We start from the raw sequence: 27,747 nt of genomic DNA, 5'->3' as shown, positions 1-27,747 counted from the left end.
AGAGAATACATAAGAATTACAGCTTGAAGCATGATCGTGTTCATCTAATTCGCTCAGTCGATAAATTATGGAAACTGAAGCTCAGTCTTTAGTTTTCTATGTTGAGTTTTGTATACTATTATATACAAATGCCGGATTACCAATGAGATCACTATCCACCATAGTTTAAATAAGTAGATGTAATCAATTAAAGATCACCATACGGCCTTCTACATTGGGAAAACCCATACCGTATAGTCGACTATAAAAGGCCCAAAAATGAATAACATGACACAATTGAATCGAGAAAATTAACGGCCTAATTTATACGGATTGGCTATTTGTCCGACCATTGCAATGAGCATGTCATTTTATCACCATGTGTGTGCGTAGGCGTAATATTATCTTTAGTGGCACTGGGGGGGGGGGGGGGGGGGGGGGGGGGGGGGAATGGCGTGTGTACTCCGATCACTGATGTTTGGATCATTGCAGAAAATGGCGGTATCAATGTTCTTTGTGATAAATTTTCACACGCGAATTCGATAGTATGCACTCGAATAAAGATCAAACGTTATAAAAGCGATTCAAGGACAATTGAAATCGCAAACCATGATATTCTAACATCTATATTAATTAATCAGGTATTGAAAGATCGAAAGCTTTTAATCTTGTGCAAATACAATGATTTCGGCTTTATCATGTATATATAAGTTGTGTATTAAGCATTGTCAAATTCGGGAAAAATAGAATAAATCTAAGACTTAGTATAGTGTTCCTAGACCTTCGTGACATTCGTGATCAAATTTCCAAATGAATTACCTCACATTTGTTTCTTCCATTTCGGTCGATACATGTACCGAACAAGGTATAATACCAACAAATCATAGTACGTCACATCCGGTTGCATACGAAAAAGGGTCGGAAAAGATATTCCCTTGAATTTGACAATTGTGTGCGTAGGCGTAATATTATCTTTAGTGGCACTGGGGGAGGGGAGGGGGTGGGGTTAGGGGGTGTTATTCGATCACTGATGTTTGGATCATTGCTGAAAATGGCGTGTGTAATCCAATCACTGATGTTTGGATCATTGCAGAAAATGGCGGTATCAATGTTCATTGTGATAAATTTTCACACGCGAATTCGATAGTATGCACTCGAATAAAGATCAAACGTTATAAAAGCGATTCAAGGACAATTGAAATCGCAAACCATGATATTCTAACATCTATATTAATTAATCAGGTATTGAAAGATCGAAAGCTTTTAATCTTGTGCAAATACAATGATTTCGGCTTTATCATGTATATATAAGTTGTGTATTAAGCATTGTCAAATTCGGGAAAAATAGAATAAATCTAACACTTAGTTAAGTGTTCCTAGACCTTCGTGACATTCGTGATCAGATTTCCAAATGAATTACCTCACATTTGTTTCTTCCATTTCAGTCGATACATGTACCGAATAAGGTGTAATACCAACAAATCATAGTACGTCACATCCGGTTGCATACGAAAAAGGGTCGGAAAAGATATTCCCTTGAATTTGACAATTGTAGGAAATTTATTCTACATTTCATTGCAGTAAAAAAATTTCTAAGTCATAAACATATATCTTTGGCGTTTCAAAGCACCATTCTTTTTTATTTGGGGTTTCTATAGAATATTTTGGAAACTTGAGGTTACATGGTTACTCAAGCTTGTACACAGGAAAACAAGGGGTGACAATTTGATTGGTTAACTTCCAGTGATGTTTATTATCTTATATGCAATGAAATGTTATGTGAAATTTGTCTGTATTACTGGAAAGGATAATATTTTACTTATGTCATGTATTTCTTTATTTGAAACAAAGATACATTCTGCAAAATTTTTGGAAAATTGCAAATTTAACAAAGACTAACAGGGGAAAACAATGGTGGTATTACACCAGAAATAGAAACTGCCTAATTTATAACAAAACAATTTCCGAAAAACAAATATGACAGACATGAACCAACGACAACCATTAAAATAGCATCTCATGACTTGGAACATGCACATAAAGAATGTGTCGGGGATAAATATAGATTCTACCACTGCATCGAGTGTGATACGATATTTATCCACTCGAGACAGTTAAATTTTCAAATTTAACTGTCGAGAGTGGATAAATATCGTATTACACGAGATTTGGTGGTGGAATCTGTTTCTCTAATGATTTTCTAACAATATGCAGGCAAAGTTATTCCTTCTTTTCGAATGATCTGCAAAAAGATGTGTTCTTTCTATGTGACATCATCAGACATGGTCGCCTTTTTTCATGCCGTCACAATAGGATATTCAGAGGAAAGCAAGAAAATTCGACGTCATAATCGGATTTTAACCAATGATGAACTGAGATCAAACGAACCACACGTTGATTAAATTTTTTTTTATACAATGTGTGCAGAAAGGGATAAATTGACGTAGAATTAGAGAAATATATTTATCAACCCTTTCCGCTAACCTTGGACAGTGGTGTAACTGGATATCATAAGACAGAACTGTAAAAAATAGTTGCAATTGGCCTAACTCAAAAGATCTGTACGAAGCACAAAAAAAAACAATTAACATAGAAACAATAGAAACAAAGCACCGATATAAAAGTTCTCGCAGTAACTGAAAGCTAGTTCAAAACCTATTAAAACTAATGAATCATGTTCTCCCAGACTTAAGTATCAATCAGTACACATTCAACGGATTCAGTGTAAAGACGTCATTAACAGTCTGGGAAACGCATTACATTGTGCAATGTCAAACTATACGTAAAACGTATCAACAGGATGTATTAGGATCATGAGTTCTCATAACTGTATATATATAATATATAGCAATACATATTAAGTCATGCTTTAATTTTTCTAAAACAAAATCAATGTAAGTACCGATTAAAACAATATTCAAAGATTTTACTACAGTGTTAAACAGACATCCTTTCAGGACAATTTCATTCAAAGGATCAATGAGTTAACATGGATCGTATCTAAATTTACGGACTCTATGAATAACATCATCGTAAAATTTGAATGTGATATCACGTTTTTGATATAAATTCTGCAGGTAGAGCAAAACTTCCTAACCAAATCTTTGTATCTATGAAAAACATTGAATAAGGTTTTTTAAATTAGTTTGTGGTTATGTAATCCCTGATTTGAATAATTTACCAATTGTACATGTATTACGTTCATTAAAATCTAATACGCGACTACAGATACTGCATAGCGAACGAGTTGCAAAATATACACACTGTAAGAAGGGGCAAAAGGAACATCACCGTCCAAAAAGGGAAAATTAACAATCCGGAACGAAAAATCGTCTTTTTCGTCGTCAATTTTTGAATAGAGTTTCCCGTGTGAAACTGAAATATCCAAATCTAATGAAGGATAATTATTGAAGGCTATATTAGATTTATTCCAAGTCAATTCCTTTGGGTAAATGTCCTCAGTAAAGTTAGAAAATTCTTGATTATTCAAAACAAAATAGCATCAAGGTGACGGTTAGTGTTTTTAAATTCATCAATTAAATGTAACTTAGATGGATCTTTATCGAGTATGGCCATAAACTGTAATTCATAACAAAACCCGTGTTTATTGTCTTTTTGTCGTTTTTCCTTTTTGGTCATGACGTTGTCAGTTTGTGATCGACTGATGAGTTTGAATAATTATCCCTTTGATATCTTACGTATCTCTTTTACATCAGTTGTGTGTAAGATAAAGGAGATAATCATAAGAGAGCAGCGGTTTGTGTTCGTACCGGTAGACAAAACAGCCAATAATGTAGTGGTGTTGTGACGCATATACTACACGGAAGTTCTCCAAAACGAAATTATCTATTCGTCTACATTCAGGTCCGTACGCTCCACAGAGAGTCAAATTGTAAACAAGGATAAACTTGCCACTACCCAGCTTAAAGCCTCTTCCAAACATTTGAAAGTCCAAAGTATGTACTGGTTACCTAAATTACACAAACAACCATTTAAATTTCGTTTCATCTCCGCATCTAGTAAGTGTTCTATTACTAATCTATCAGTGCTTCTAACTACCTCTCTTACTACTATCAAAGAACTTGTTATTAACTTTTGTAATAAAGCTTATGAAAATAATGGTATTAAATATTTTTGGAGTATTAAAAATTCATTAGAAGTTTTAGATAAAATACGTTCTTTTGATGGTCCTTTTAGTTCTGTTGTCAGTTATGATTTTTCTACTCTCTATACTACACTTCCACACAATCTTATCAAGAAAAGTTTTCATATTTAATTAAATGGTCTTTTAAAAAATCTCGTTGCAAATTTATTTGCTGTCAGTCGTTTAAAGCCTTTTCTGAAACGAAAAAGGAAAGTATGCTAGATACACTTACTGGAAATGTGAAGATATGATTAAAACTTTAAATTTTCTCCTGGACAACATACATGTACGTTTCGGCGATAAAATATATCGACAGGTAGATGGTATTCCTATGGGCAATAACTGCGCCAAAAGGGACGATTTTTCATTCCCTATTGTTATTTTTCCCTTTTTAGACGGCGATGTTCCTTTGGCTCCATCATACGGTGTTTATATATCCCAACTCGTTCGTTATGCCCGTGTGTGTAGTGATGTCAAAGATTTTAACGAACGTAATCAATGCATCATTGGTGAATTATAAAGTCAGGGATTTCGTTACCATAAATTTCTTAAAACTTTTACTAAATTGTTTCATAGATACAAAGTTTTGATTAGTAAATTTGGCTGTACCTATAGAAAACTTATTAAAAACGGTATTTCACATCCTAATTTTACGGTAATGTTGTACTAAAAGCGCGGAAATCACTATGTGATCCGTGTAAACTCATCGAACCTTTAAACAAACTTATTAGTTAAGGTTATCTCACCGATGTTGTAATTAGATCTTTGAATATAGTTTACATTGGCACAAATATCGATTTTGTCATCAGCAGATTTTTTAAATTTGTATTCTTTTCAAACGGTTTTTTTTTTTTGGATGTAGAAATACGCATCCACGTTCATTTTCTATATAGAGATTACTCTATCTATATATTACATTAGACGTGTTAGGAAAGGGGTTTAAATACTGCGCTGATGTTAAATACCAATACCGATACAAGATATAAGTGTGGACTTTCTCAAAATGCAATTGCACTGAAAAGTATCCCGGCGTAGTATAAATGTTTACGTTTGTGGTGTGTTTGATACAATATAAAGCGAATAGTTAACGTCGACTCCAAATTTTAGGACGTGCATTGGCCTTCCGTAGATCTTCATACAGTCATACATTAATTTGTATTTGTTTGATTTAAGAGTGCAAAACAAAACTTAACAAAAATATATGTAAGAGTCAAAAATGGGAATGACGGATTTTACGACTACAAGTCCAAATATATATATTAATAAGCGATATGATTAGAATATGTTTAATAGTTAAATAACTCAGTTTGTCTCTCCACGATAGATATGTCCTATTTCCGTTGCAAAATATAGTTAGCATGCATTTTGTGTCCAGGGATACAGGGACGCGTATATATGTGTGGCTTAAACTAATCAGTACTAATCCGAACTCATCGTTATATCTATATATAAAAAAGAAAAAAAAAGTGGACACAAATGGATACAGTGCTATTTCTATATAAAACTTTAAGAAGCAGGGACTACAGTAGAAGGTTGTCTTGCTGCGCTTCGTTTTAATGTTCAAGAAAACCACTTTCCATGAGCTATATGTGATTCGTTTTGTCTACTACTTTCTGGGTATGGATACAATGAATGGACAGAGGGACATAAGAACGGACGGATGGACCAATTCACCCATACCGTCCAATTTAGAAAGCGGAGTGTATAGTTAATCTAAGGCAAAACAAAATGAAGTAAATCGAAAAAAAAAAAAAAAATGCCCGACATATAATTTAGCAGACTTTGTTTTGAAAGAGGTGAAAATGAATATTCCATTTTCAAAATAACCTCCTGACCCAAAGATACTAACATTAACTTCTCCATATGAAAGTGTAACGCCACTTTCAACAATATCTCAATTTTATCGTGGTGTTCTGTTTTGTTGGTGGAGGAAGCCGTGGTAACAAGAAAATAAAACCAACTTCCGACCCTTCACCGAAATGTAAATTAAACATGCTTGATAATGTCCAAACGTTGTTATCTTTTAATATTTAATTCGATAACCTCTTTTTTCCGAAAAACTAACTGATAAAAGTTGATAGAAGGAAAATGGCAGGGCAATTTTTTTTTATGTGAATAAGAATTAATTCATTTAACATTATATAAAATTGTCAGCGACATTTCTAGATAAAATAAAAATATAAAGATAATCAAATTGAAAACGCTTTTGTTTCAGTCTTTTTTTTTTTAAATTGTCAAGTACACAAATTTCTAGTTTGGTTTATTTTTAGAATTTTACGCTACTGTGTAACACATTTCTCTATTCTAGAAAATGATATAAAATAAGGAGATGCGGTATGATTGCCAAAATAGACAACTATCTACCAGAGACCAAATGACGTAAATATTTGCAACTATAGATCACCGTATGACAGACCCCCAACACGGAGCAAAACCGTTCCCGCATATAAAAGCTAAGAAAGGCCCCGACATGAAAATTATTTTTTAAATAAATTTCAAATAAACGAACGTTTTGAACAAAGATTGATGTAGAGTAAAAATCGGATTCGAATGTGATTTGATTCCTTTGTTTTTTTCTATTCATTTATTTTGATCACTTTGTAGATTTTCCTTGTAGTCGTTCAACAAAATACTTATTATTAGTAAGAAATGGGGGAACAACGATCTTAAACTTAATCGATCCCTACTATGACACAATGCAAGAATAATGTTTGTGTTGTTTTGCTGGATCCTCGTCCGTGTATTGCGGAATAAATTGTTACTATTTTATTGTTTAAAAATCATCTCGGCATTATCAAACAAACCCATACAGGTAACTATAATGAATGATTATCTGTGCTTTTTGAGATGGTCCCCACTATAGCCTGTAGTGGTATTGGTATTTAACATCAGCGTCAAAATCGTATTGACTTTCCTAACACGTCTAATAATAAGTCTAAATTGAAAACAACGTTCAAACCTATGATTGCGTTGGATAAAAACCGCAATTTTTTTACGTGTGCATGCAAAACAAATTTCTTGGAAGAGAGGTCTAAATACAGCACAAACAACATTTTTCAAAAGACCAAAAAGGTAAAAAGTATATTTTAACAAAACGCATTTGACTAACAGGTCGAACAACTGATGTTCTTAAACCCTGCTGACTGCCATTGACGATTGCCAAATAAATTGATCACCAGATGTAACATGGATCTTATATTTAATTTGATACCAAACAGAAAACAATAAACTTGCGAAAAAAATCGTATACCGCAAACATGAGGTACAAATTTGTACAGCATATCCGGATTTCGACAATTAATGTCTCTTCAGTGATGTTAGGGATCGAAATGGTATTTGGAAGGCCATATAATTTACTTCAATTTAGGATAGACTCTTGAATTTTGAAGAGTCGAAATAGGATGAACGGATCTTATAAACCCGAAGGCAAATATAATACAAGCCCAAACGAAAAAATATAAGTAAGTCTAAATTGAAAACAACGTTCAAACCTATGATTGCGTTGGATAAAAACCGCAATTTTTATACGTGTGCATGCAAAACAAATTTCTTGGTAGAGGGGTCTTAATACAGCACTAACAACATTTTCCAAACGACCAAAACAGTGAAAAAGTATATTTAAACAAAACGCATTTGACTAACAGGTCGAACAACGGATGTTCTTAAACCCTGCTGACTGTCATTGGCGATTGCCAAAAAAAAACGGATCACATGATGTATTAAAATGGATCTTTTTTATAATTTAATACCAAACAGAAAACAATAAACTTGCGAACATATTTATTAACAGGTTAACTCCTAACTATCCTTCTGCCTGTCGATTCTTTAATTTGGCATTGCACAAGTTATGTCTTTTTTGACTGTCCATGACGTTAAAGCACTTAATCTCTGGGATGTGTTTTAGTCGATTTTAGTCTCTGTTGCATGGCTTTTTATTATTAATCGTTTTAGGCTTTTACCTAGCTTTTAGTAACTACGAGTACTCTCAAATCGTACTTTCGTGTTAATTTGACCTGTTCATACCATTTGTAATGTGCTTTTGTTATTTAATGTTTACTTATTCAGTGTTATATCTAGTCTCACTATTTTTAATATATACCACCTTTGATAAGTGTTTAGTATGACGATATATTTTCACTTTTGTTCTCGTATTAGGAACAACAAAATTCTTTATTTTGTTAAAATTATTTCCGTACTCCATCTATAACTTACAACAAAATTATTTTTATTTACCTGTGTACGTTATTTTATTTGGCGGCATTTTGTCAAAGGTTATGGTTGTCTTTCTGATATTGTTAAACATCTAACCCCCTTGTTTTATTAAGTTTGTATTTACATTGTGTAATAGTTCAAATTTATTCGTTCAGTGTATGTTCACTTGTATGTTAATTTGTTGTCGTCAATATGTCTTTTGATTGAGTTAAGGCATTTCAATTGATATTTTATAGTGTGTCTTTCTATGTTGTGATGTTACACTATTGTTTCAGGTAGGGTGAAGGTTGGCGCCTATTAAAACTTTTAAACCCGCTGCATTTGTTTGCTACTTGTCATAAGTCAGGAACCTGATGTTCAGTGGTTGTTGTTTGTTGATGTGGTTCATAAGTGTTTCTCGTTTCTCGTTTTTTATATAGATTATACCGTTGGTTTTCCTGTTTGAATGGTTTAACACTAGCCATGTTTGGGGCCCTTTACAGTTTGCTGTTCGGTGTGAGCAAAGGCTCCGTGTTGAAGGCCGTACTTTGACCTATAATGGTTTACTTTTACAAATTGTGACTTGGATGGAGAGTTGTCTCATTGGCACTCATACCACATCTTCTTATATCTAGATAACTTATAACACATATTGAGCTCGACAAATAATACTCCATCAAACATTATGGTTCTTTCGTCGAGTAAATCGATTGCTCTACAAATACTGCAGATAGTAGACACATTGACACAATACTTAGATGAAAGATACCAGATATACTGCATTTATATAAGCGTCATGGGAGTTATCGAAAAATCCTCATATATGAGACTCGTAAGAAATGTAAACCACGGTAAAGTTAACCAATTATTTGACTGGATAATAAATTTCCAAATACATAAATATCAAAGAGTACCGGAAAATGGCGAATCATCAAAACAGAAGAAGATTACTTCAGGAATACATCAAGGCTCAACTTTAGGCCCCTATTATTTGTTCTTTCCATAAATAACATATACGATTGTGTTAAAGCAGATGCTTACTTATTAACTACCTTCTGTAAGATATCGAACTTCAAAAACTTCTATTAAGTGAACGTCAACAATCTGGAGTTACATATTATTTTGTCCTTCTGTTAGATGTCGAACTTTAAAAACTTCTATTTAGTGAACGTCAACAATCTGGAGTTACATATTATTTTGTCCTTCTGTTAGATATCGAACTTTAAAAACTTCTATTCAGTGAACGTCAACAATCTGGAGTTACATATTATTTTGTCCTTCTGTTAGATATTGAACTTTAAAAACTTCTATTCAATCAACGTCAACAATCTGGAGTTACATATTATTTTGTCCTTCCGTTACAATAGTCGAAACAAAACCAAACAAATATGATAGACAGCAACAATGGTGTGAGAGCACAATATAAGAACAAACTGTATAAATCAGTTAGAAATGACTGTTTCTTTCTTTGGAAGCCCAAACTAGCTATAACACATATTTTTGTAACCTGGTCTTTAGCTAGCTCTCTTATCCTTTTTCCATTGCAGCTGATTTTATAACTTCTTTGTCGACAAATTCTCTAACTCTGGATTCGCTACATTTTTTCGATTTTCTTTTTCTATGTTACTAATTCTATGCTCATATATATAGTTCTCATTATTTACCTACATCTTCCATCAATTTTTGTGTCCGTAACTATTTTGCCTGCATCTTCCTCAATTTTTATGTCCGTAACTATATGATCTTCCACTATTTGCCTACACGGAACAACATTGTGACAGAGTTACTTAATAAATCATATTATCATGTCTTATATGAACACTTTATGCATAAAAGGTCTTTACATCTCTGGCTTTCCAAAGTTCGTCATTTGTAAAGTTTTTTTTTGCATAATTTGAGTCCTCAATGGTCTTCATTTTCAGAGTCATTGGAACTATGTAAGGTTTATTTATCTCGTCTAGACATTTTATTTATGTTTCGGTAGATAAGGCTTCCATATCAATCCTATATGCTTTTAGTTTTATTTTTTTCAATAGGGCTTCCCGACAATGAAATTTTCATAACTGTATAATAGAGTTTTCCTATGTTACTTTTACCTACTTCATTGATATCTGTAAATAGGTTTTACTTGATGTTCCTCTTATATATATCTCTCGAAAACACAAAAATATTATACTATTATCTCTTTACTTTTCTGTTTATTTTAAACTTATGGCTTCCTTTATTTGAAAATCTTATTATACTTATATTTTTTATCTATTAAATAAGGCTTCTGTGTTATACTCCTAAGGGTATATCGTTATAAAAAAAGATATTTTTTATTTTTTATTTCAGTGCTCAACTGAAATACATGCCAGTAGACGTTTATGCACAATTACTGCAGCTAAACTATAATTATTTTTAATCGCTCTCTTGAATTTTTCAAATTGTCAAATAGTGCCACGGTCACATCACTGGAATTTTCAATTTACATAATCTGAAGTAGTGAGAAACAGCAAGAGCAATTACGTGGTCGACGCTACTACAGAAAACCACAATGGTGTTGCAATTATACAATAGCTGTAAACTTTTCGTCTATTTGTTCGACTATATACATGCTCATACGAATTACTGTGATATCATATTCAAGATACAAACAAAATTGTCTTCATGAACAGAGCTAAGAGAATAGTATAAATAAAGGCAATAGTAGTATATCGGTGTTCAAAAGTCATAAATCGATTAAGAGAAAACAAATCCGGGTTACAAACCCAGCCACATATGAGTATGTGCTTGTCCAAAGTGAGGAATAATCGACCTCGAACTAGCCGAAGGCTGAAGCTGTGTTTTCAATTTATCGTGCATTTGAATGTCTTATCCCTTTATATTTGAGGAAAAATTCGAGTGTAAAAACTTCACTAAATAGATTTAACAAGTTATACTGTAAATTTAACTATTTTGTTTTGTATCAATAGTACGAGTATACTTACCCCGTCTCATCTTAATATTATTTGATTTGTGTATTTAAGTAATGCTATCTTGCGATATCTAATTTCGAAATTACATTATTGTTTTTCTATCTGTTTTCCTTTTATAATCCATACAAAATGTAAAACATACCCCTCATTCTATAGTTAGATAACAAGTTCTTTCATATATATGTTTTCTTATAATTTTGGAATCATCATGATTATAGTATCTGCATTTGGCAAAATAAAAAAAAATCAAAGCTAATTTGTCATTGAAAGACCAATTAGAGATGTCGGTTATACGTTATTGCTCCTATTACCAAACAACAGAAATTAAACAGTACACATCTTAAGACGGTATTTAATATTTAACCGTCAGATGAATTCAGTTACTTAGACAGATTAGACATGTACAAGAGTCAGCATTACACGAATACTTCATGAGAATATTTCATGCAGTTGCCGTTGACAGCATTCTTCTTTTCATTACAATACTATGCTCAAACCCAAACAAGATGTTTAGTAACTCGGAGCTAAAGTTTCTGAAAGGAATAGCAAAATTCATCTAAGGTCAACTGTGCCTGAAGGAGTTAGTTTCTTCTTGGGCAATGGTAAAAAATATATATTATAAATCATGTCAGTACATTATTTTTTTTTCTATCTGTTTTTCCTACATAAAATATACTATCAATCTATAGTTTGATAACAAGATCTTTCATATATATGTTTTCTTATAATTTGGAATCAGCATGATAATAGTATATGCATTTGGCAAAATATAAAACAAAGAAAATTTTTCGGTCAAAGACCATATCATAGAACATATATGATTTAAAACATGTCTGTACAGAAGCACTGATGTTACTGACCTGATGATATCCTCATCAGTCATTTAAACCGTCAAGAGTCTCTTTTTAAACAATTGTTGGCGCGGCAACAGTTGAGGAGGGAAGCAAATTCACAGAGTTTACAATACGCTAAGTGACAAAATGTTCTTGCATCTGCTCTAGGATAATGCTTTACTACTTTATAATTGACTTCTGGTATAAAAATATATTCGGTATTACATTTACATTTATTATGAACGTATATATAGGTTTCACAAATATCTTGAATCCACATATTTAGTCTCAAAGAATCAAAGTTGAACGAATTGTATGCCAAAGGAATCCACACACACTAGACTTAACACAATGCTTCAATATCTTTGATTAAATAAGGTGATCAAATTGTTGATCCGTATTGTAAAATGGGACTCACAATAGATTAATACAAAATCGATACTTTCGCAGACGGTTTAAGACCTACTAAGACCTGAAGGTTGATTAGCTCTTTTTTTAACGACATATGAACTATGATGATTATAATGCAATTAATTTGAAATAGTGACTCTAAGTCACGATGACAGTCTTCCTCTATCAACAAAATGCAATTAAAACTCTATATATATATATTGAGTCAAAACACTTGCGTATTTTAAGAACCACGATTTTTATTTTGTGAAAGCGTAATAACCAGGATTTAGAATAACCAGATAGGCTGTCTAGCCAAATAAAACATTTAAAGCACGGAAAGCTAAATATAACTAAATAAATGTTTATCTATATAAAAAGGTAACAGTAGTATACCGCTGTTCAAAAGTCATGGCTATAAGAGGAAAACATAAATGTTGAGGAAATATTTTTCAGATTATCCTAAGACCACCTCCATGTATTTTAATGTCATAACTTTTCGATAAACGTTCAAAACATCACTAAAGACGTAATTAATGTGTGTTGATACAGATGTGCCGTAACTAGGTCTCCAAAACAGACGAGGCAGGGGTCTGGGGGCCGCCGAGTGAGGCCCCCTAGGTAGTGGGGGCCCAGGGCCAAACATTGTTGTATTAGGGTTCGAAATATATCTTGTAACATCCATTTTTGTATCATATTTATCGTTTGTGTTTCATATTTACTGTATGAAGAAATGCGTTAGGCAACCAAAGACGGCTGATAGATACTTGCCTCGAATTTTGTTCCATCAAAACATATCCATTTACAGTAGGATACATGTTTAATAGTAGAAAAAGCGGGATAAATGTGTGTGGTTAACGCTGCAATAAAACTAACACACATTTTGACAAAATTTAATAAAGACCAAGGAAAGGAAGCTAGTCATTGTCTCTGAACGCTAGTTCGACCTTTCTTGTGCCACTAAGATCCCATTGTTTGAGAACAGCTTCTGCGTTTACTTGCCCGACTTGCCCGACATTGTCCGTACGATGGAATTGAAACATGGCCAAACAACATAATCTGTCCTCGGTCCAACTTGTTCAGAATAAATAGCTGAACCAAATGCCGGTTTACTGGCGATAGTAATTAAACAGAGAGTTCGATTAACATAGTTGAAATAAAAGTACACAAGCTTAATCAACATTAATTACTATTCGAAGTATGTATTACTTAATTGTTGAATGACATGAAAATGTAAGGATGTTTTCTACCCCTGCATGCCCAACCTTTTTCCATTTTCTTCTTTTTTTTTCTCTTACTATTATTTTTTTTTTTTTAACAAAAATTCAGAAGAGGCAGTTGCCTCGTCTGCCTCATCGGTAGTTACGACCCTGCAATGATCTAAGGATAAATGTTAGTTTTAAAAAACCTTCTAAAACTCCTGTTGCTAATGAACGATATATTTCCGAGAAACACGAGAGACGTTTCACTAGCTTGATTGATGGTTGCTTTACGTCCAGTGACAGATATTTTATGCATGTTTAGGACGAAAACAAATTATTATTCGATACAATAGGAGAATCTGCAAAGTATGGGTAGACCGGGATGAAGGATGGGAAATTTGGACTGCGACTGGAAAATAAGGGTTTCGTTATATATAGTCAGCAGGGTTTAAGAACATCAGTTGTTCGACCTGTTAGTCAAATGCGTTTTGTTAAAATATACTTTTCACTTTTTTGGTCTTTTGAAAAATGTTGTTTGTGCTGTATTTAGACCCCTCTACCAAGAAATTTGTTTTACATGCACACGTATAAAAATTGCGGTTTTTATCCAACGCAATCATAGGTTTGAACGTTGTTTTCAATTTAGACTCGTTTATATTTTTTCGTTTGGGCTTGTATTATATTTTCCTTCGGGTTTATATGATCCGTTCGTCCTATTTCGACTCTTTAAAATTCAAGATTCTATCCTAAATTGAGGTAAATTATATGGCCTTCCAAATACCGTTTTGATCCCTAACATCACTGAAGAGACATTAATTGTCGAAATCCGGATATGGTGTACAATTTTTTGCACCTCATGTTTACGGTATACATCTTCTCCGCAAGTTTATTGTTTTCTGTTTGGTATTAAACTAAATATAAGATCCATGTTACATCTGGTGATAAATTTATTTGGCAATCGTCAATGGCAGTCAGCAGGGTTTAAGAACATCAATTGTTCGACCTGTTAGTCAAATGCGTTTTGTTAAAATATACTTTTCACTTTTTTTGGTCTTTTGAAAAATGTTGTTTGTGCTGTATTTAGACCCCTCTACCAAGAATTTTTTTTTACATGCACACGTATAAAAATTGCGGTTTTTATCCAACTCGTTTATATATATATATATATATATATGTTACAGCGAATTTGTAAAATCAGGGATTTTAAAAAATCCCTGGAATAATTAGTGATTTTGTAAGATCACAAACAGTTTCAGAGATTTTGTAAAATCTTTGAAATTGTTAGGGATTTTATAACATCACTGAAAATATTTTTTAAAATCCCTGATTACAAGTTTGAACTTGATATTCGAAATATGTTTTTCTAAAGATAACTAACAATAGTGAGAAGAGGGCGTATGACGACCGACGGTAAACACCATTCCCACACACCCTGACTATCCAAATGTTTACCGAAACCAAGACCCATTTGAGCAAGATCAACTTTATATTGATATTATATGCCGATAAACAGACCAATGATTTAAAAATATTTTTTTTATAAACACTACTAGTTAAAACTATTGTACAGCGATTATTAATAAAGGGCATATGAACTGATGTTAAGACTACAATTTACTTATTTTTGCATGATAAGTTTGAGTGACATCTACCGGTTTTTTTACGATTTTTTTTAGATCTCCACATTGAAGAACTCCATACCTACATTACCTAAACAAATAGTTACTTTTAATTTGATTTGGATCTAAAGAGTGGGAAAAGTATAGAAACGTATCTCAATTTTATCACTTTGATATAGAATACACGTATCTGAGATATGACCAAAGTAAGTGAAGCATATATAAATGGTCAAGGTAGCCTACATTTGCTTGGTTAGATACCTATTCATAGAAAGGAAAGTACAAAACAAAAGTATTTTTTCCAAATATATCTGTTGTCTTTTTTATTATTATTATTATGATTATTTTGTGGATAAAATTGTCTTTTTATAGGCTGCAAATTAATAAAACAATCCTTATTTGCTTTTTATATATCACTCTTCATGTCAAAATAAGAAGCTCTTGTCCTGATAATGCGTGTAATATTTGCCACTGAATCACATAACCTAAACCTAAACAAAGCTAAAGATGTGGTCACACCTTACCGGATAGCTCGAACGGACGCCGAACGGATGAAGAAAAAGTTTTCCGTTGACAGAATTTGTATCCGTTGGGTGTCCGTTGGTATACTGATCAAATAAAACGAACGGGTAACGAATGCCTAACGGACACTCACAGGATATGCAACGTACGAGAAACTTAAACGTACTGGATAACGGATATCGAACGTACATCCAACGGACGAGTACCGCATAAAACGGACCCCTAACGGAAGCGTACCGGATAAAACGGATGAACAAGATAAGCGGAAAATTAAAAGCGATAATAATAATACATATCTTTCAGGACTAAGCAATGATCTTGCCCACCATCTCCTTTGTTTTTTCCTTCTTCTCCTTTCGAAAACTAGTAGGTTTATATTTGCAACATTTAAGTTCAGTCGGACCTGAATAAGAGCTGCTTGATAGTGAAGACATGCTCTTACTCCAAGATCCATCATGAGTAATAGACGTTCATGACACTCAAGAAATCTGGCATATCAATAATTGTCATTTCTGAGTAAAGCGAAATTTTCAATTGGCATTTATCCGTTTTAAATTCGGTAGGTATCCGTTATCCTTCCGTTCATGTCCGTTTCCCATCCGTTCATCATCCGTTTTATCCGTTATACGTCCGGTAGAAGTCCGTTGGTGAATTTGTCTACCGGACCTCTAACGGATGTATAACGGACAAGTAACGGATACAAAACGGAAACGAAACGGACGAGTACCGGATAAAACGGACGCTAAACGAACCTTAAAACGGATATGGACGGACGTCTAACGGATAGGAACGGACGTCTAACGGACATGAACGGATTGAAAAAAAAAGTTATCCGTTCGGCATCCGTTCGAGCTATTCGTTAAGGTGTGACCGAGGCTTAAGGTAATCTCTTTCTTGGGTAGAAAATTCTTATTTCCAAAAATAAAATTAAGTTTTGAAGGATGGAATACAATAGCTATGTCATTTTCCCTGTAAATAGAACATAAATAAAGGCAACAGTAGTATAAAGCTGCTTAAAATTCATAAATTGATTGAAACAAAACAAATCCGGGTTCTCAGTCACTGAATGTACGATGTTGTTACAAACTAAAGCATCTGACACCGTTTGTTTACCTTCAAATTCTAATGGCGCCAAAACCACGTGACACATTGGATCGTTACAAACTAACACCGAGAGAAACACATCAACTATTAGTGGAAAACAACGGAACAACAGAAACATAAACCATTTTAATTAAAGGCCATAATGGCTTTGGTGATTAATAGACGACAAAGACTGCCTTATAAAACATGAAACTAGATCCTACATTTTGATCATATTCCGGATGATAAAGTCGAGTTTTATCTAAGCCTATTTTTCAATTTGTATGATTCAAACTTCTATCAAGGAATTATAAAAAGAAACTAACAAAATGAAGCTATATTCATTTCTAAATTTGTGTGTATTCAACATTTTGATTTATAATTACCTTTTGATATGTTTTAATTTGTTAATCGGGATATTTACAGCAGGAATAAAGCTTTTACCTTGGATGGTAAAACTGCACGGGAAATTCAAAACGGTAAGTCCTTTTTAAAATGGCAAAATCAAAAGCTCAAACACATCAAACGAATTGAAAACATTGTCATATACCTGACTAGATAAGGCATTTCCGTGTATGTAGAAAATGGTATAAGACCTGGCTTTATAGCTAACCATACTTATCACTTGTATGACAGTCGATTAGAATTTCTATTATATTGCCAACAATGTGTGAGCAAAACAAACAGACATAATAGGTAAAAATGTCAAAAATTGGGATACATTGTTATATAATCTTAATCACTTTAAAAGTAAATAATTGATGAAAAACAAAATGACATATAAACATTCTATAGACAAAGTACATAAGCAAAAAATTAAAGACAAGAATTAAAAATTGACGATAGCACAATAACACAATGGCGGGATGTAGAATAACTGAGCCACGTCAAAAGTATATAACCAAAAATGGACTTAGCAGTAAAGGTTAATAATATACAAGGCCAAATAAAAAAAACACTATAACACGTTATCAAGATGATAAGCAACGTCAGTACCTAGAATCAATACTTCAAGACCATCATGTATTATTTGTGAAGTTGATACGAAATATTTATCAACAAGGTCTTGGTATCTTTTACTGAAATTAAAAAAAAGAGACATTCTTTGACATAACCTTGGCTCATCAACTTTTTGCTCAGACACTTGTGACGTTTTATAAAGTATGAGTAGTAACTGCAAGCTCTTGAATACCGAATGAGTTGGGAAATGTATATCCCATATGCAGGTGAAGTTGATATATTGCTACTAAGGTGGGGGAAATTTATAATTTCAAAATTTAAATCGTTTTGTTTGTCATAGATTTTGGTACTGAGATGACCGCTTATGTCAAAATCGAGGTATAAGTCTAAAATGAGGCAGAGGAAGCCCTGTCTGTTGTGTCTTTAATTTCTAGTTCTGGATAATATATTAATGGAACCTAGTCAGAAAAGTTTAAATTGCTAATGGAAAGAAAATCCTCAATAAAACTGATAATGAAATGAATTGATCTGGCTTTTTTGATCTTCTTGTTTTTGACAAGTGTCTGAACGGACTCCGACTCATATGAAAATAAGAAGAGGACGGCAAGGAGTGGCGCACAGTTCGTTCCCATAGAAATGCCGACAATTTGTTAAAAAAGTCTACCTCCAAATTCAACAAATATGTTGTTAATATGAAACACCAGCATACTGATCACTTGTTCCTCTGTGTAGCATGTTTTACCATTTTGATCATTATTAACAAAATATGCCGTATTGTATCCCAAAGCACTAAATTTAGAGCGCATGCTATCATTTTTATATTGAAAAGCACATCTTATCCCTCTTTTGTTTTCCGGATTTGTTTTCTCATAATCGATTTATGAATTTTGAACAGCGGTATACTACGATTGCTTTTATTAAAATACATTGATTTACGGAATGAAATACTGTAATTGTTGAATGTCACTAGTCCAACAAGGGAAATCAGATGTTGATATGTCGCAGATGTTTTGTTACATTTTAAAGACTCTTAACATCTAGAAAAATCGTTTTGCAGTCATCGTTTTGATTATTATAAGTAAAGTGCATATATTCTATATAAATTCTCCAGTAAATAACTCCTAAATTTTATAACCCAGGGCGATAGATGTAGTTCCATATAAAAATATAATTCATCGGATTAAATCACAATTCTGTAATTTGTCAATAGTTACACGAAAATGACGAACTGTCAGCATCTTCATCAACTGTATCTTTGCTTTCATCGATGATTAGAAGTGAATGATTGGAATTCAAAAGAGAAGCATAGATTGCCATGTAAGTAATTGAGACAACATTTTTGGAACGCTCGTTTTTTTATGTGATACCAAACACCTTGTCTAGAATTAATTTGGCTCGTTTAATTTTCATAAAATTTTGACAAGATATTTACTTTGACCCTTTGACAAAAATATAAAAATTTTTAAAAACTTGAACCACACACTTTATCGGAAAATTTTCATTGGATATATAGCAGTTTGACAAACACTAATTTTGATAATTGAGAAGCTTTATGTTTCCTTAACAATAGAACGTGATTAAAACGTTCAGATGATTTTTGCAGAGTTATCTCCCTGTAGTGTTATGTACCACCTTAATGTTCTTCAACTTCTTATATGATTTTGCCTTCCAACTATTTTGATTGGGTGCCACTGATGAGTCTTATTACGACAAAACGCTCGTCTGACGTAGCCAATCATTAGCCTCATATCTTTAATGAGTTTTTCTATTTTACCTACATGTTGTATGAAAACGCTTCCGGTCACAATTTTCATCCTTTTGATGTATGCATATGTTATTTATCAATTCTACAGATAATTAACTTTGTCATGAAAAAGACATTCAAGGCATTATGTTGCCTGGGGAAGAAAATAAGGAGTTACTAGAAACTACAATGAAAAGGTTTGAAGACGACACGCAACTATTTAATAAAAATTAGATTTCTGTTAGAAAATCGTTTGAAATATATGACAAATATAAAAAGGCCTCCGGTTTTAAAATAAATTATGAAAAGACTAAGGGGATAAATTTTGACGCAAATAAACGCAAACTGCCTACTTTTGAAAAGATAAACTGGACAACAGATAACATAAAATCACGAGGTGTTCACCATGGTTGTAACGAAGTAAGTTCTTTGGATTGTCAAGTGGCCAATGTCATACAAAACTAACTTTAAATATAATTTAATAAACAAAACAAAAGTAAAGTAAATTCAACATAAAAGAAATAATTAAATGAATAAACACAAATGTAACTAAATAAACACACACAAAACGGAACTAATTATGATGTCATGAAATAAACAAAATGAAACTAAACGATTACACAGTCTTCACACCATTAATTCTGCAAACTTCTCGGTAAAGTTGAACGTTGCACGTACTGAAGATATAAAATTTGAGTTTTTCCCCTTGGATTTCTTTTAATCATAAAAAGGACGGATATAACTATTTTCACATATTTTTGGTTGATTCTAAATTGATGAAAAGAACACTAGGTTATATAATTTTACGCAATAATAACTTCAATGAGCCATGACGACATTAAACTGCATAATACTGTACGGACTGCTCGATTCCATTGACATATATTTTAACGGAATTTTTGTATATTTCTAACGGATAATTTCACCGACTCCAGGCGTTGTAATTGATCAGCAAAGATAACGTTGTTACCATATTAACAATGACACCATTTGTATCTTCGACACCATATATCACCAACCAGTCGACGGTATTTAGTACGTGCTATACGCACACCAAAACCGGGCCTTAAAACTTCCGAGTATTGTAATAATGAGACTTGTGATATCCATGTCCTGAACTGACAATTCGTATACCCAACTGATATTTTTACCAACTCTAAAACTCAGCACAAGCGTGTGCTTTACTGAATGGCCACGTGTCGACTGATTTGAAGCTCACCTGTGAAATTTCATTAGGTACCTAGTCACGTGATACACATGAAATGTCTGCTTGAATACATAATCCGGTGTTAGTGAAAATAAGCCCTAACATACAATATAGTCCTATGTGAAAAAAATATATATAAATTAATAACTGAAGTTTGTTACAATGGTTATAACATTGACAATGACAAAATTTGGAAATCATTATTAGAAAAGGTACAAAATTTAGGACACGTCTGGAAGAGTGGAAAATTGACATATACTTTAGGAAAGTCCTTATTGTTAAAAATTTAATTTCAGTGTGTGGTTATGAGTTAAAAATAAAAGGTCACTGAAAAACACAAAAAAGATTTGAATAAGATAATATGGGATTTTATTTGGGATGGTAAAGTAAATCAAGTAGACCGAAAGGTTTGTTGTTTAGACGTTAAAAAGGGAGGCATGGGGATGGTAAATTTGGATAATTGGATAGAAAGTAAATATATCAAATCGTTATATTCGATATTACACAAGCCGTTATCTAGTTGGAATGCAATAGGTAAATTTTGATTAACAAAATATGATAAGAAATTTGCCTATAAAGTTTTTCTGTTTAGATGATCTGATCTTTCAGGTCTTGCTATCAAAACCCTACCACATTATTACAAAAGCGCTTTACAATCGTGGACAAAATTGACAGGGATCACACAGGGTATGTTTAACGAAATAGATGTAAAGAAACAGCGATTATTTGGAAACTCAAATATTTCATTTCCTTTTTTTTATTCTTCTTTTTCAAAAAGATAAATAAAAACTATAGGTGATATATGGGACGATAATACCAAAGATTTTAAATCATGCAATGAAATATACCAACAGCTAACAGATAAACGTAACTATATATCGGAATACTCACGAATTAAAAGTTCCATACCAAAAACACTTGCAGATTTCAAAAGAACAACAATGTTCAACGCACTTTAAAAAGCCGCAAAATCAAAATTTCTGAAAACTTTGAATTTCTAAATCCAGATAATAAAATCACTAAGATTAACGATTTGACATAAAATATCTTAAGTTAACCATGAACATAACGGAGACCCCTAAGTGTCAAACAAAATGGGAAAATTTGTATAGCGAGGATATAAATTGTGCAAAAAGTTGGCTAAAACTCAGTAAAATGGATAGTAATAGAAAAGTTAAAAAATTTCAATGGAAATATATACATAGGATAATATATACTGAAAACAGACTGCAAATGATGCGTATGTCAAACGAAAAATGTCACTTGTGTGATGAAAATAATAATATTAAAACTCATTTATTTTATCAATGTAACAATGTTAAACAATTGATAGAAACAGTTGTCAGACATTTACAACTTTGTAACTTAATAAATAACGAGGTACTTGTTGAAAAAGATATTCTATTAGAAATATGTACAGATAATTCTAATAATACAATTGCTAACGCAATAATACTTTATTTTAAATGGGCTATTTGGAAAATACGTAATAAATGCAAATTCGATAAAATTAAACTGAAAATGCAGTCTATAAGGCTTTGTTGAAATTGAACATGAAAAAACGAATTAAAACTACTCTTGTTACGCTCGGATATAAAGTATATATGCAGAACCAAAGTTGAACTCTATATCGAAAATATATAGAAAAATATACTTAGTTCTACTTCTCTAAACAAGAGGTGTGTTCGATTCTATATGTAATAATCTTAACTTATTGTATCTTAGGGTAAACTTGGTGAAAAATATCTAGTTGCTTTTGACAGAGAGAAAACTAATATTTTTATTGTAATCGATATATTAATTTATTTCTGTGCATATTATGTATAATAGTAAATTACCACATATATCATGCTTCATACAACTTTACTTAGCACATGTGCTTTATCCTTTTATTGTCCATACATGGGTATATTACAGTTTAATATTTATTTGTTTCAATCACATCAATAACTTCCAATTCAGATTATAACTCTTATTTTTATCAATCACATTTATAGTTTTCAATGTTAAATCAACACATGGTAGTCAGTTGACAGGATATACGATAATGATTACGTATTACAATGATGCTTATCAGGTAAGAACATGTGTACTGGTTATTTAAATATATGTATGTAAAACTATGGGAGTTTAATCTCATTTGATTTTTCCCTGGTCAAATGAGCTTGTTAAAAATACAGGGATCCCTAAGTATGCGTCTTGGGCTACTTAGGTATTTATATATCAGGAAATGCTTGAATAAAAATATTTTTTATCGTTAAAAAAAAAAGAAAAACTTTGCCATTATATCACTAATAAAACAAATGCAGTAGTATGTATAGATATCATTCCTTGGATTAGTCACTGAAGGTAAATGACATTACGCTTTCATCAATATTTCGAAAGTTAGCAACCAACAAAATTACAAGAAAATTGTGTTTAAATAAAGATAAAATGATATTCAACTCAACAGTACCTAACAATGATTCAACTGCAAATCGGATTGGAAATCCAACAGTGCCACTTCTGTAATATATTACTGCAGTAACTATTTGTGCTTTTACAATTTTATATTTTTAATGTATTCTCGATTTTCATTGTTTCTTTAATGCCTTAGGAAGTGAGAAAGAAAAATATTTAAGCATGGTGAGTTTGTCCGTTACGGATATGATGGTAGTAATAACGATGATTCCTATTGTTGACTCTTATTGGAACAGTAACCAATATTTCACATATTATGACTGCTGGTTCAGATTTTTTGGCATATCCTTTTTTGTGTCGATTCTCCACATCTTTATTTTATGCATCGAACATGTCTTTACTTTGTATGGGAAATTTTCAATTTGGAGTTTGGGAACAGTTATTACTGTCTTTGAATTAATAGTTTGGACATCTTATCGGGATTTAACAGAATGTTCAGTCGATAACTTTTGGGGAGCAATATTAACAAGACTGTGTTTTGAGTCATCATGACCTGGTTTGTAGTTCAGTTAGATATTCTACTGTGCATGCTTATAATGTTTATTTTTGTCTATAAATATAGAAAATATTCATTGAGATCAGGTATAAGACGTGACAGTACTAAATACTGCAATATATGTTTAACTTCCTTATTACTTGCCGGCATTGTTCTGGTATTTGATTGGCCAATTACAATAGTACTCATTTGAGAGGTGTGGACTCCAATGTGAAACTTTACCGAAATATTCGCACTATCTTAATGTTGTTGTCAGGATTAAATTCGACCATAAACCCGGTGATATATGTATTTAGAACTAAAAGAATACGCAAACGAATAAGAAATTGATATTCAACCAGTAAGCAGTGTATAACATGCACAAAGGATAACGGATTAAATACTAAAGTGAATTGACTTCTGCTGCATTGCAAACTTTCCGGGGAATTTGAAATCTGATGAACATTATGCCAAGAGGAAGAATATATGTATCAGTGAGTACAACAAACTGAATATTGGTTACACTTTCCGTTAAATCGTCCATTAAATAGTTCAACTGCCATTCATTCAACGTATTTTTTACAATGTATTAGTTAGTTGAAATAATGGTAATATATTCCATACGTACTGATTGTACAGGGTGTCGTGAGTTTAAATTCAGAAGAATTTAAATAAACGAAATATTAAAGAGACTCTGAAATGGTAAAAATTTCGTAATTAAAGACATGCGCTTTTTTTATTTTGCTATGGTCATTTTTGTATTCTTGTCTTTTACTTTTGCTTATGTACTTTGTCTATAGAGTGTCTATATGTCATTTCTAGTTATTTGTTTTATAGTGCACGTGATTAAGAATACAACAATGTTGACTGCTTTTCCCCAATGTTTAACATTTTCACCAATTATGTCAATATAATGGAATTCTATGCGACTATCATACAATTGAGAGGTTTAGCTAGCTATAAAACAAGGTTTACTCCACTATTTTCTACATAAGGAAAAATCTGTACCAAGTCAGGAATATAACAGTTGTTATCCATTCGTTTGATGTGTTTGATCTTTTGATTTTGCTATTAAATAAAGGACTTTCCGTTTTGAAAATGCCCTTGGAGTTCTTTTCTTTTTTGGTTATTTTACTTTTTATTAGACCACAGCGCTAAAGGAAAAAGTCGTAAGAACACATATTTTAATTCGCAGATGCCGATTATTCAACGTTCTGTTACTTTGTATTAATACTTTTTTTTTAATTCAAAAGAAATATCGCATTACGTATTAAAAAATAATTTCTATCGGATTTGTGATCCGTTATATTGAATAATTGAGAACTTGTTTAAAATATTTAATAAAGCATTAAAAAACGACGTACAAATAAAAACGAAATCTGTTTGTCATTGACCAATTTTGAAGTCGAATTTACAAATTCAGATTGAATTTTTGAATGTTCCTTAATGTGTTCAGTACTTTTTATAGTGTTATTAAGAAAATACCATATGAGATATATCCGAGTCTACACTCTCTGCTATTTATTATGGATGTTGCTTGAAAGCGTCATTCATCAAACAAAATTACGACAAAATTAATGTGATTATAGGTTCTGCATTTTTAAATTCTAAACTGTAACTGTCTGGCAAATGATTTAGCTGACATAGATAGCAAAATGATTATAAAGCAAAACTTTAACTTTGGTAAGTACATCCGAAAGAGATATGTAGAGAGACAATGTGTATATATTACATCTTCCATCTCCACTAGCATTGATAATTTAGGTTTGAGCTGCTTACGGAGTTTCTTTATCATGGATAACCACTTATTATATCCCATTTGTCGTAGCCTCAATTGCTTCTTTATTCTTGTTATTTGCGCTATTACAAAATGATTTCGTTTACTGTCCAATCAGTACATAGTATAACCTTCTATAGTACATAGATAGTCAATCAGTGGTAAAAATAATTCAATTACACTGCACTTGATTCATACTAACAACCTTCTACTATCAATGAACTATACTATCTATTCAGTTTGAAAAAAATGTTTGTCTGTTACTTACCACAATGATATTTTTCTTACTGTTATTCATTTGTTAATTAGAATTCATCTTTATTTCTAAAATTGTGAAAGAAGAAAATACGAAAGGATCTTAGTATATATCTCATTTTGTCATGAAAAATAAAAAAAATAACCTTTATTTTAATATCTAAATTTTAATCAAAGGTTATTTTAAGTCTAATGAAAAGGACGGCACATGTCGCTATACGACTCTGTAGTAGCACAAAGTTCTATAGTAACGCATGCGTTGAAATATATAAACTCTATACGCAGGTGCTGCTGGAATGTTGCTAGATAGAAACGGGAAGTTGATTCCAAATTGTTCCCAATCCATTCAGGAAGTATCGCGACATTATAAAGTGTATAAAGAAGCGGATAATTCCCTAGTAACAACAATACCTTTGTGACCTTGTCTTTTAACCTTTAAAATCAATTGACTTCTAGCACTTCATTAAATGTGTGAATTTAGTGTTGTAAAGATCGGTTGCGATACTATATATACAGTGACCACTCGTTACAATATTCCCTCCAAAATTTTGTTGCGATGAGATATATAACAAAGTATAGGAAAATAAAAAGAGCATTAAAAAACTAGTTAACCTTTATAAAAATATGACACAGTCTTCTATAGATTCGTACATCTAAATATGCATACGCATATACAGGTAGATTAAAAACGATCCGGATTTGAATTGATTCCAGGAATTTTTAAATTACATTTTAGACATTTCAGCATATCGTATTTTATAAGCGTGAAAGAGAGAAAAACCGCAAGTAAACCTTGTTGAAGTTGAAATAGTCTAATGCGGTTAAATCGAATATGTACATGTAAATGTAATGTTATTTCAGAATGATTTGTTTTTTTATCTTTAATACGATTCCAGCATTTCACCTGTAAACTGAAGTCGTCGTTAGTTGTTTTCGAGTGTTATTTAAAAAGTCGATTATGAATCCTTTCAAATATGTTAATGTTATCGCGAACAACATAAAGGATTCCAATAGTTATCCTTATAACATTTCTGCAACATGTTTTAGTGTCAGGAAGTTGCAAGTTTATGTTATCTTGTCCAGGATTGGGTATCGGACTGTTACATTCGGAAAGATGAATTTTTGCATACAGAAATTGTCTTTTACACTCAAAATTATATTTAATTGCTATCCAACTATAAGGGTTTAAACAACGAAACCACTGCATAAGGATGTTCCTGCTGGGAAACATATTGGTTATCCATTTCTTTTCATGATCAAATACTGAAGTATTTATTACAATGGAAACAATATTTAGGTTATTTCTTTCTTAAAGGAACAACTATTATACAATAGGACTTTTGTTGTGTGACATGAGTCCTGTTTATGGTAGTTTAAGTTATCTGTTCCTTAGTTTCTACGTATTGTTTGTTATGTAGCTACGCTTTTAATTTTGCCAGCACTCGGTAATCAACGAAGGACTGGAAAAGTTCTGAGAGCATATGAACTTAATAATGCAATTTTATGCCACTGTCATACAAGTGAGGTGTTTAGCTAGCTTGAAAACCAGGTTAAATGTACCAAGTCAGGAATATGACAGTTGTTTTCCATTCGTTTGATGTGTTTGAGTTTTTGATTTTGTCAATTGTTAAGGGACTTTCCGTTTTGAGTTTTCTTTGGAGTTCCGTTTTTTTGTTGTTTTACTTTTTGCTACGGAATCTGATTAATTTCATATATGTTCTTACTGATTTAATTGCCTTCCTTCACGTAAAGCCTTATCAATAAAAAATCATCGCACGCAGACTTTCAAAGAAAGAATACAGTATAGTTTGATTTACATCTAATGATTTCATATATATATAAACTGAGTTAGTCGACATTCTAGATGGACAATTTAAAAAACGAACATCTGACATTTTTTGTCTGTTTTTGTTTTATTGGATTTGAAATCAATTTCATTTAAAAACGAG

The 27,747-nt window shown here is 32.1% G+C and overlaps 1 pseudogene; it reads left to right on the top strand.

Annotated features, from left to right (window-relative positions):
• LOC127711982 (uncharacterized) overlaps positions 1-10,708 on the top strand; it is a 35,764-nt pseudogene extending 25,056 nt beyond the window's left edge.
• Positions 10,709-27,747: the final 17,039 nt, after the last annotated feature.

Source organism: Mytilus californianus, unplaced genomic scaffold, assembly GCF_021869535.1.
Source record: "Mytilus californianus isolate M0D057914Y unplaced genomic scaffold, xbMytCali1.0.p SCAF_8, whole genome shotgun sequence".
NCBI classification, from domain to species: domain Eukaryota; kingdom Metazoa; phylum Mollusca; class Bivalvia; order Mytilida; family Mytilidae; genus Mytilus; species Mytilus californianus.
The sequence above is the reverse complement of the archived record's forward strand: the minus strand, read 5'-3'. Positions and strand labels throughout refer to the sequence as shown.